Source organism: Hemiscyllium ocellatum, chromosome 6 (genome assembly GCF_020745735.1).
Source record: "Hemiscyllium ocellatum isolate sHemOce1 chromosome 6, sHemOce1.pat.X.cur, whole genome shotgun sequence".
Classification (NCBI taxonomy): Eukaryota; Metazoa; Chordata; class Chondrichthyes; order Orectolobiformes; family Hemiscylliidae; genus Hemiscyllium; species Hemiscyllium ocellatum.
The window spans coordinates 26,602,159-26,614,194 of NC_083406.1; the positions used below are offsets into that span (position 1 = coordinate 26,602,159).

Here is a 12,036-nt window from a genome sequence, read left to right on the forward strand (position 1 = left end):
GGTGGGGGGTGTGCCTGGGGAGAAGGTAGCAAAGAGTACAATAGGTGAATGGGGGTGGGGATGGAGGTGATAGGTCAGAGAGGAGGGTAGGAGAAGGTAGCTGAGAGTACAATAAGTGAATGGAGGTGATAGGTCAGAGAGGAGGATTTTGGAAAGCCCATCATCACCTATTTTTAAAAGGTAAAGGATATAAGAAAAGAAATTAAAAACCATCTCTGTTGCAGGCAGAAGTGGAAACAGAGAAAAAAAAATCAATTTGCCTCCATCTCTTGTGCCTAACATGATGCTTAGATTTGATCTGAAAAGCGTTGCAATGGAAGCCAGCGCTCCCTACAGAATGATCACACCCCCGGATCAAAATTTCTAGCTTGGTAAGTTTGCATTAATAGCTTCTGTTTGGAGCCCATCAACAAATTAATCAGTTTTTTATTAGATGCAAAGGTACTGGTGGGCAAGTTTGAATTTTTTTTACGTATCATGAAGTATTTAATTTAAAACTAAACTGACTTGTGTTACCAGTGAAAGAACGAATTGACTCAGTGTAGCTTTTTGAAGTCATTTTCAGATATTTGAAATCAAATTACTTGATGGAACCAGTCATTTATTAAAAACACCACTTTGAAATAAATTGAGGAGTACTTTTACATAGAAACGGAAACAATATAGAACTGTTTTCTATTATACAGTCCAATTGCAGAAACCATGGAAGATTTTGTGTTCCATAATTTCACTTTGGAATTCCAATACAATTTTGAGTGCAATTTGTGTGTCTAGATTGCTGAACAGCAATGCTACCCAACATATTTCTCCTTGATTTTTGATCACCTTGTGATGTGTCTAAGCAAGCTCCTAAGTTGTATCAAGCTGTTTCAAAGTAACTAGCATTACAAAATATTGCACAGTGTTTATATTACAGAAACAGGCCATTTGGCCCAAGAGATATATGACATTCTTAAGATCCTCACAAGCCTCTTCTCAGACCTCTTCATCTACTTGTAGCAGCATTCCTGCCATAGGTTTTTCTCTGTTCTCTTATATGCATCCATGCTATTTAAGAAGACCACCCACTATTATCTTCTCAAGGCAACTAGAAAATGCAACAGAGATCACATTTATGATTTAGGAAGCTGAAAGTTTAGGGTGTGGGTAGAATAAGGGTGGAATTATGATGACCATGCAACCATTGCTGATTGGAGAAAGTGAGGTCTGCAGATGCTGGAGATCAGAGCTGAAAATGTGTTGCTGGAAAAGCACAGCAGGTCAGGCAGCATCCAAGGAACAGGAGATTCGACGTTTCGGGCATAAGCCCTTCTTCAGGAATGAGGAAAGTGTGTCCAGCAGGCTAAGATAAAAGGTAGGGAGGAGGGACTTGGGGGAGGGACGATGGAGATGCGATAGGTGGAAGGAGGTCAAGGTGAGGGTGATAGGCTGGAGTGGGGTGGGGACCGAGAGGTCAGGAAGAAGATTGCAGGTTAGGAAGGCGGTGCTGAGTTAGAGGGATTTAACTGAGACAAGGAACCCTCCAACCACAAGGGATGAACTCAGATTTCTCCAGTTTCCTCATTTCCCCTTCCCCCACCTTGTCTCAGTCAAATCCCTCAAACTCAGCACCACCTTCCTAACCTGCAATCTTCTTCCTGACCTCTCCGCCCCCACCCCACTCCGGCCTATCACCCTCACCTTGACCTCCTTCCACCTATCGCATCTCCATCGCCCCTCCCCCAAGTCCCTCCTCCCTACCTTTTATCTTAGCCTGCTGGACACACTTTCCTCATTCCTGAAGAAGGGCTTATGCCCGAAACGTCGAATCTCCTGTTCCTTGCATGCTGCCTGACCTGCTGCGCTTTTCCAGCAACACATTTTCAGCAACCATTGCTGATTATCAGGAAAATCCCACATGGTTCACTAATGTCATTTAGGCGAGGAAACTGCTATCCTTATCTGATCTGGCCTACATGTGACTCCAAAACCCACATAAATATTGTTGACTCTATCTTCTGGGCAAAATGCGATGGACTATAAATGTAACATTCTATGAACAAATATTTTTTAAAAATCAAGAAGCAGCACATTGAAACTTGCTAACAATATCACACATTATCAACGTGGTTGGTGTTGCAAGACGGAGAAGTCTGTTGGCATTTCTGAAATCAGTTTGCACCTAACCACAGTTATCTGGGTTTTCTGGCTGCCTAACTATTGCAGCACTTATACTGGACTCATTCCAGGGGCTGGAGTTAGTACATTGGGTCAAATATCCCTGAAAGAATAGCAACATCTTAAAAATGCCCAATGGGCCAGCTATTTCAGGAACTTAGAGACACTTCACAAATTGCATCTCCAGAACTTGCTGGTTAATTTAACTTGCGTTTTACAAACAACATCTTACTTCCTGCATATTTTTAAGACCTTTGCAAATGAATTGCCCATTAAACTCATGACATAAAAGTAGAGTTCCTAATTAGCAGTGTAAGTAGGTTTTTAACATTGGGACAATTAGTAATATAATGCCAATCATCCCCTCTGGTCCAGAAAATGAACAATTTAAACTCTTTTGTCTAAATTCTGTGTGTAGTGAATACTTGTTTCTTTTACTTGCACCTTTCTTTCTTAATCCAATATCCCTTTCCCTTGCTACATTCCTGTTTCTGTACATAATTTTTTTTGAAAATCACCTATTTCATTTTCTATTATTTCATTATTTGTTTCTTCAATACTGAAATATCATTGGTCAAGGAGCTAGATTGCAAGTCCTATTGTTGATTAATAACGTCCCTGCTATCACTTAGTCCTTACCATACTGCTAGCAGCTTCAACTTACAGTAATTCATTCCAAATTATGTTCAATGTGATCGGGTATAGGATAAAATTTAAAGAGCAGTGCACAGAATGAGGTACCCTTTACCAGGAAGATATGGCCTCTCACTTTGAACATCTCCAAAACATTCCAGTATTTTGCAGTGGAGGCAGTACCCTGTCTCTAGCCCATTTCCATTTTTCTGGACCTAGAAACTGAATAGTCCCCAGAAGATCAGTCCTCTGATGTTGCCCACCAAAAAGGTGAAAGAGTCTAAATTTAAATTGAGTTAATTAGGTAAAACTGGTGTTGTAAATCTAGCATCAGTAACGATGACCATAAAAAGACTGGATTGTTGCCCAATGCCATTACGTTCCCGAATGTTCTTTAAGGAAGAAATCTTCCATTCTTACCTAGTCTGACGTATTCATGACTCCAGACCCACAAATTGACTTCTCACTGCCCTGTCTAAATGGCCTAACAAGCCATTCAATCGTATGTAAGAAAGCAGTTTACGAGCACATTCTCGAGGGCAATTAGGACTGAGTAATAAAGGTTGACCTAATCAGTGATGCTGATGTCTTATGAATGAATTTAAAATACTGTACAGGCAGTGTGAGGAAAAAGGTGAAGCATGTCTGTGTAAGGAAAAGAAGCTACGGAAGTCAGATCGAGTGAGATGAAAAGTACAATTGACCGATGTCAATGATGGAGGTTATTAAAGTTTACATAGTATTAGTATTAAATTCACGTTGGAGGTTATTACAGCTGGGACATATTGTGTGATCAGTTGATCACCAGGTGGAACTCTATTGATCAAGTATAAAATTAGTAATTAAATCAAAAAGTCTACTTGTCTTTTCTTCTGACAAAGGACCATGGATTTCCATTGGATTGATATACACTTATGGGAAGAGTCCTGTAGTGTTTGCCTTTGCTCTGTATAGGATGGCTGGGCAGGAAAGCTTCCCACTCTTAGGCATACAGGAAAGCTTTACAAACTAATAAGTCAACCTGTTTGGTGATTGTTAAGAATGCACCTTCCATAGCCCAAAAGGCTTAGTTGTTTTCCCAATAACAAATGTTAAGCAGACTGACATACCTTGACCTGGTTTTTCCCTCTCATTCCCTTTTTGAATAAAGTCTTTGCTTTGGCTTTTTTTCTAGCCTTCTGGGACTTCTCTAGAATCTACATATTCTTGGAAAGTTATTACCAATGCATCGACAATCTCTGTAGCCATCTCCTTTAATTAAATTGGATGCATCCCGTTAAGACCAGAAGACTCAAATACTTTAACCCAAATACTTTTCTCTAGTATTTTTCTCTCATAATGTGTTTTTTTCCTCTCCCCTTTGCCCAGTGATTAATTATACTTTTTGGACATTGCTCTTTGTGTCTTCTACCATGAAGATTGATACAAATTAATTATTAAATTTTCTGCCATTTCCTGGTTCGCCATGATTTCCCCAGTTTAATTCCCCAAGGGAACAATGTTCATTTCGGCCTGTCTCTTTCTCTTGATATATTTAAATATACTCTTGCTGTCCATTTTAATAATATTTGCTAGTTTACCCTCAAAGTTTATTTTCACCCTGTTATTTTAATGTTCATCTTTCATTGATTTCTCAGTCCTCCACCTTAACCCTAATCTTTGCCAGACAGTATTTTTTTTCTTTCAATTTGATTCTATCCTTAACTTCTTTGGTTAAACTTCCTTTGTCTCTTTCCTAGAATGTGTCTTTTATACTGGAAAATATCCTTTCTGTGAGTCATTTTTGCATGTCCATGAGTATTCAATCTTTTGTTTTCTGCTTACCTCCTTCTCCAGTCTATTGCAACCAACTTTGCCTCATTTCTCTGTAATTATGTTTACACCACAAGTTTTGACTCTTAACATGAATGTTCGATTCAACTGAGGTGTGATGAATTGTTTCAGAGGGAAGTTTTTTCTAAGATAATTTATTAAAGTTCTCTCATTACCCATTACCAGATCCACAGTAGCATGATCCCAGATAAGATTCCCAAAGTATTACTGTAGGAAACTATCCTGAGTACATTCTATGAATTCTTCCTTGAGGTTACCTCTACCTATCTGACCATCCTTACCGACATGAAAATTAAAATTATTCACAATTAAAATTCTGTCTTTTTCTTATTATCACTTGATTTATTCTCTGCCCTTAGTTATTTGGGGGGTACTCAGGAGATTGCCTTTTGTGAGTCTTAGTGTCACTCGTTCACATGTTAAAACCTCTAGCAGGTAACCATTGGTGTTTACAGAGAACAGGAAAAAAGTGCCACACCAGAAGATTTAAGGATGAGTACACTAAGCAATGAACATTCAGCGCTATCTGAGACTTAGAATGGAGGGCCATTCTGGTTAGTTGTCCAAGGATATTTATGTCATCTGATGTGTATATTAGTTGCATTGACCCACCTAAGTCTTACTGAGTCATTTTACATGTTGATTAATGTACATTAATTGTAAAACATGAACAAAAATTTTAATAATATACATAACAACCAATAAAAATTGTTATTAACAGTAAGTATTCTTTTTTTACTCAACCACCCATTATAATCTCTTGTGATTGTGCTATACTGAACGTCCTCAAACAATCTATTGTATTCCAGCATTGTAGGTGGTGGTCATACATGGCAGAAAGTTAGACAGGAGTTATTCTCCTAATTTATACTGAATATTTTTAAGTGTTCCAGAATCAGGAATATAGTAAATTAGGAAACTTCTTGAGCAAAGGACTTAAACCTTTGAATCCCAAGGATCTGTGTGAGGTTGTTTTCAATTCAAGCTATTTCCCTCGCACAACCATAACAAAGTTGAAGTGATTGGGTTTGATTCTCCATGTATTTCCATGATTTCTTGGCCAAGATGCCTATACTTCATTTGTTCAAAGCAGTTTCCAATGCTTTATTATCATCTTCAAATCATGTATTGAAATCAACAACCACTGGTCAAATTTGAAGATCAGATCTGGTTTCCACAGCAATGCATCTTTGTTTTTCAATCATTGTTCAATGTATATTGTCCATACAAACTTTTCACGTTATTGCTGTAACTTGGCAATGATCTTGTTGTGACATTTGATTTTTGTGCTTTTAACAAATGGACAGTTCCCTAAAATAGTAACTAACTTCTCCAGTAAGACCTCACATCTATGAATCTCCTTAAGCATGTACAGTCTACCTGTAGGTAGAATGGTCCTAGTAAGATATAGATTACAATGTAATAGTAAACCATCAATCAATCTTAATGATTTGATATTACATGATGATTTTATCTAAGTATTTGAGACTGAATCATTTTTATATTAACTGAATTGAGAACAATGGCTTTTGAATTCCAAACATTTGACCATTTCTCAGTATCTCCATGTCTCGCAATGAGTCACAGATATTGTTTCTGCTGTTATTTCTTCAGGACCATGGTATTCATGGACTCCTCTGATTTTGCTGTGAGCTTGTGTTTCTTGTTTTTGTACAAAAGTCTTCTTTAGAGCCTTAAATTCTCATATTCTTTTCACTATATCCAAGTTGTTCTTACCAGAGAATGGAAATGAGACCAATATCACAAGATTTTTGGATGCATCATGTGCATCCCATTTCTGAATAATGGCAATGAGAATTTGTACTTCAAGCTTAGCCTATTCCTCCAATTCTATTTTTTAGCATACAACTGGCCATCAGCTATAAGTTGTGGGAGGTGGAGAAACCGTTTGATTGCATTACAGATAATTAGATTAAGTTTATGAAGTGTACTTTGAGATGCTTCAGTCAGGATTAAGTGATAATACCTCCTGGGAACGATATGTTTTTAAGAGTTTGACCTTTTGAATTGGTTGGTGAGCAGCCAAATCCAAGTTAGCAATCAAGTTCTAAAACTTCTCCACCAAAATCTACCCCCGCCATGCCACTTCATAGATTGATTCAGGCACTGAGTTACCACTCCACCTCTCCTGGGGGGGGATATAATCAATACTATCACATTTCAATGGGCAAACCTTTTCATACTTATATAGAAAGGTCTTCCCCTTGTGAATAAAGTGAAAATCTTTGGGCTTTGAGATATTAATTGTAAGACCAATGTTAACACAAAATGCTAGGATTATTTTAAGTTTTGTCATCATTCTGGCATGCGAATCATTCAAAAGCACAATGTGGTCTGTGAAAGCCAAGGCAGAGCAATTAATTCTTTTGCTGTTAAATGTAATATATATTCTGAGTTAACTTCTTCTGAAGTGCACAGTAACTGATGCAAGGCAGTGTTAAAGAGAATTGGAGATAAGCAAAGGGACCCCCAAACTCCCCTTCCAATTTTTATTGGATTTGCTTTTGATCAATTATCTTCAATTACAATTGTATTGTGTATTTAAGCCATTGATGAATTGTATAACTGTTTTTGGAAGACAGACTCACGGTAGAGAGCCTTTATTAGTAATTTATGTCCTATCAAGTTGCATGCCTTTGCAAGATCAGCAAGTATAACTGCAAGGGCCTTTCTATTCTTTTTGGCACTTCTAATGACATTTTCCAGGACTGCGATGTTTTCGTTGCATCCTGGGGTCCCTGCTTAAAATCCCTTTTGCCTCGAGTTTACGCTGACTACATTGCTCAGTCATGTTTTAGTAAAGAAGTCAAATAGCATTGGGCCAATCATAATGGGTCCCCAGCAATGGATGCTTGTCAGGTATTCCATATCTTCTATTTTTGTAATTAGGACAATCAGATCCTTTTTTTAGGGAAATTCTAACCACAAAGAGAAGAGTTGGGCAAGCATGTGGTATCCCCTTCATGAATGTCCTGAATATTGTCCAATTTTATTCCATCTGGTCCAGCTGCACTCTTTGGGTCTATCTCCATGATGGCCAAATTAGCCTCTTCTTCCTCAATGGGACACATTGACTCAGATTTGTCTTGCTGTTCATCAAGTTTTGTATTGAAATTGTAATGGAGCTTCTCCTGAGAAAAAGGACATAAAGTTAAGGCTGGTGTTCTCATAATCTGACAAGCTATTTGATGCCCGTTATACTTACAGTATAGAGTAATTGAGTTTCTCCGAACCATGCCTTTTTACCAGCAAATTATTTCTTTACATCTGTGTTCTTTTCAGTTCCATCTCATTTTCTTTTTTGAACTACATTCTACTGGCCTGGGACTCATTTTGTGAGATTGTCCAGTTAATAATGATCAGCAATGCTTTCCATAAGCCCTATCCCCATGCTGACTTTGGAGTTACCTTTCTTATTTAATAGTTCTTCAGTTTCAGTTAATTGATCATCAGTTTCAGAGTTTAGGATAAAAGGCAAGAGATTGAATTATCCTTTCTTTTCCTTGGTTGACCTCATCTGGATACCAGTTTTGACACGTTGACCAACCTCTGAGATATCTTCTTCAGTCTTAACAGATGTTGATGATTGGGCTCCCATTCAGATAGTCTGCAACACTCTGCAATTGTTGGAAATTTGCTTTGATGTTTTCATGGTAAGAATGCTAGCAATCTTTATATTTATTATTAAATGACTTGCAAATTGCTGTTCTAGCTCTTGACGAAGATATACTTCTTATTGGGTCCACTTTTATCCTCTCCCTCCTGGCTTTGCATTAACTTCCGGGACTCCAAGTATTCTAAATTTCATACCTAATGCTGGCGGAGGCCAATGTTTGGTAAGAATGTTAACTTGCACTTAGAGCATGCATAGGTCCTGAGTTGTTTGGCAGGTACCCCAACCTTACATTTAGCATAATGACAGGATATTGTATGATATCCTCCATTCTCCTTACACTTGGAGCCCTTTGTTTGGACTTTCTTGATCTGATATATCTCAGCCATATGGGCACAGAAAGTCCCTGCTGTCATCAGAAAGGATTTACATTGTGTGCCAAATAATCCATCAGTGTTGTATTACATCACGTCCTCTTAACAGCAGTATTGTCATATGTTGGCTTGATGACTGGTTCCATATTAGCTGTCATGTGGCAGTGGGTCTGGAAGGAATGTTCTTTGGAGGGGCTGTGTAGACTCAATGGGCAAAATGGCCTCTTTCTGTACTGTAGGGATTTTATTATTCATATTGCATATCTCATCGTTGAAAGTAATATCAACTTCTTCAGTCGAAGTTATCCTTCCCAAATCCTCAAAACATCTGTTATGGAAGATTTGCATCTTGATGGTGTTGGAAGTCTCTGTTGGATGGGACAGCCAAATGTTTTCTCCTATCACAGGTTTGTCTGCATCTACTGGTACTACTGATCCTGCTGGGCTGTCTCCTGAGCCTGAGTCCACATAAGCAATGGATCTCAATCTTATGATTAAAACTTCCATCTCTAACGTCTGTGCAGAGACAGACTTCTTGCCAGTGCAGATAGTCTTGGTGGAACTTATGCGGCATCGGCATTTTTCACAGAGCAGTACCACATACCCACCTGTGGGGAGGATTTTTTTATCCAGGACATATCCCGTCTGGACTTCTGTAACGCCTCCATCTGTAACACTTTCTGAGGGTGACACATTGCACTTCTTGGTGTCCTGATCTCTCACCATCTTACAATTTTATTAGGTCCTTTGACTAGCCACTGTCAAAAGATTGTGCTGTTTCCAACGAGGCCAATGGGGAGGCACAGGCCTCACTGTTGTAGCCAAAGTAGTGTCAAACAACCACAGTCAGGTGAGGCTGAGAAATGCATCCACAAGTTATTGTGCCTTGGGTAATAATCCCAAGATTATTATTTGGAGTTTCTGCCTTTAATTTAGCTCTTAACTATTCAAACTTCATCAGCAGAACCTCCTTTCTATTACAACGTTGGCACAATGACAATTGCATCCCAAGTTCATCTCTTGCTCTGAGATGTTCCCAGTACTGCTATCAGGCTGGACATGTTCTGTACTAACTGAGAAAGGAAAGAAGCAGAGTGCCAAGCTGACTGTGATTGCTACTCCTTCAAATATCTGGAGCATTATCATTTCAGTCGAGACCCGACATAGCATTTTCTTTTAAACATAAGAACAAATTAAATAAAATCACTGTCAGTCATTCTGCCCTTTAAAAGTGGTTTGCTATGCTACAAGAATGTGACTGACCCATAATCTCAACACCAGCTTCCACGCTATCCCCATATTCACTATTTCACTTTATGTCCAAAACTCGATCTGTCTTTATCTCCAGGTAGACTGAACGACTGAACATGCATTGTAACCTGAGTTTTAAAAAATTCCAAAGATTCATAATCCTTTGAAGAAGTTTCTCCTCATTTCTAACCTACTTTTGTAATTTTCTTCATCATCATGAAAAGAATAATGGGCCATCCATCTGCTGTCACATTTGAGAATAACTATACACTGTATTCATTTTATTGAAATCAGAGAGACAAAGTACACCAGTAAAACTGCTCAGCAGATCTTTTGCTGAATCAATTGAATGGCAATTATGTAAAAAGGATACAAAAAGAAATGCATTTCTCTTTGTGCAAGGTATGACTGATTGGTAATCAAAGCGAATGACTCCCTTTATGATATTAATATATACCCAAGTTATCTTGATGGTGTCAAGTGAACAACAGTATTAACTAAAGTTATGACTTTTTTAAAAAAACTACTTTCTGTCTTGATTATATAATGTGATATTGATTGAAGTCTTCTAACTACCATCTTGTTAGTCAGGATCCAGTACAGCTTTCCGATGAAGATACATATTGTAAATCAGAGAATGTGATGTGTGGTACAGAGAGAGGGGCCACATAATACAGAATGTATAACTCTCCCACTAAAAGACACTCTGTAACTTTGCATATCCATTTAAGGTCAGTAGTTTCTTTTCTCTAAAAATAACAATGAATCAGCTAAGATGCTCAATTCTGTTCCAAGAACTTTACCTACATTCCTGAAGAAGGGCTTATGCCCGAAACATCGAATCTCCAGTCCCCTGGATGTTGCCTGATCTGCTGTGCTTTTTCAGCAACACATTTTCAGCTACAACAACAGCACGGTGGCACAGTGGTTAGCACTGCTGCCTCACAGCGCCAGAGATCCGGGTTCAATTCCCGCCTCAGGCGACTGACTGTGTGGAGTTTGCACGTTCTCCCAGTGTCTGCGTGGGTTTCCTCCGGATGCTCCGGTTTTCTCCCACAGTCCAAAGATGTGCGGGTCAGGTGAATTGGCCATGCTAAATTGCCCGTAGTGTTAGGTGAAGGGGTAAATGTAGGGGTATGGGTGGGTTGCGCTTTGGCGGGTCGGTGTGGACTTGTTGGGCCAAAGGGCCTGTTTCCACACTGTAAATAATCTAATCTAATACACTTCTGAAACCACTACATAAGAATATGGATTAGAAATAGGAGCTCGAGTAGGCTATTTAGTCCATCAAGACTGTTCCAATATTCAATGAGGTTATCGCTGATCTTCCAAATCAACTATACTTTCTTACCCCAAATGCTTGATCTCCTTCATGCCCAAGTCACAGTTTCTTTTACGTACCTGGACATTATGCTAGAAGCTGAGATTCTGGTCAGCTATCCATTCCAATGATGAAGTGTCCACTCCCACCACAACCTCTCTTCCATGAAGGTTTTTAAGGCCCCTGCCATAGTTAAGCTTGTCAGGCGAGCTGGAGGAAGCCAAACAGAACAACTCGCAGGATTCAGGCCTTCGGAGAAAGAACAGCTTCCACCGAGTTGCCAGATGGATAGTGCCATGCTTGGGGAGGATAAGATGGCCCAGGAAGCCATTGGCTGAGGTTATTTTTAATGAACCATGAAGGAACATCCCTGTCCTTCAACTCATGAAAAGAAGTCCTCCAGTTTTATCAGGCTGGATTTGAACATTACTCTGAAGAACATGATTTTTGGAGCAAGCAAAGAAGAAAATGATATGGGGATCTCGAACCAAAATCATGTTTAATTTTAGATTTTCATGAACACTTTCCCTGATTACTCAAGAAAATAGCAGGGACAAGGAAAAGCTGTCTGACCAAGACACAGTCTAGATTAATCCAGATGATCAACAAGGCATTTGTTCCATGCCTAACTGCTCACAGGAAGGCAGCATGCAGGAAGAAAACAGATGAGTTAAATGGATTAAGAGGCTACAAAACAATCAGGAATACCCCAGCTCACATTAAACACCTCCGCGCCTCTGGGTGTGAGGAATAAACCTGACATAAAAACAGAAATGATAATAAATGAAAGCCACCTCAACACAGCGGCTCAGTGGTTAGCACTGCTACCTCAC

General features: G+C 39.0%; 1 long non-coding RNA gene across 1 annotated transcript in view; it reads left to right on the forward strand.

Annotated features, from left to right (window-relative positions):
* The first annotated feature begins 246 nt into the window (after window positions 1-246).
* LOC132816667 (uncharacterized) overlaps window positions 247-12,036 on the forward strand; it is a 41,943-nt gene continuing 30,153 nt past the window's right edge. The window contains exon 1 of the long non-coding RNA XR_009644815.1: window positions 247-371. This is a non-coding gene — a long non-coding RNA (uncharacterized LOC132816667). The remainder of the gene's footprint in view (window positions 372-12,036) is intronic.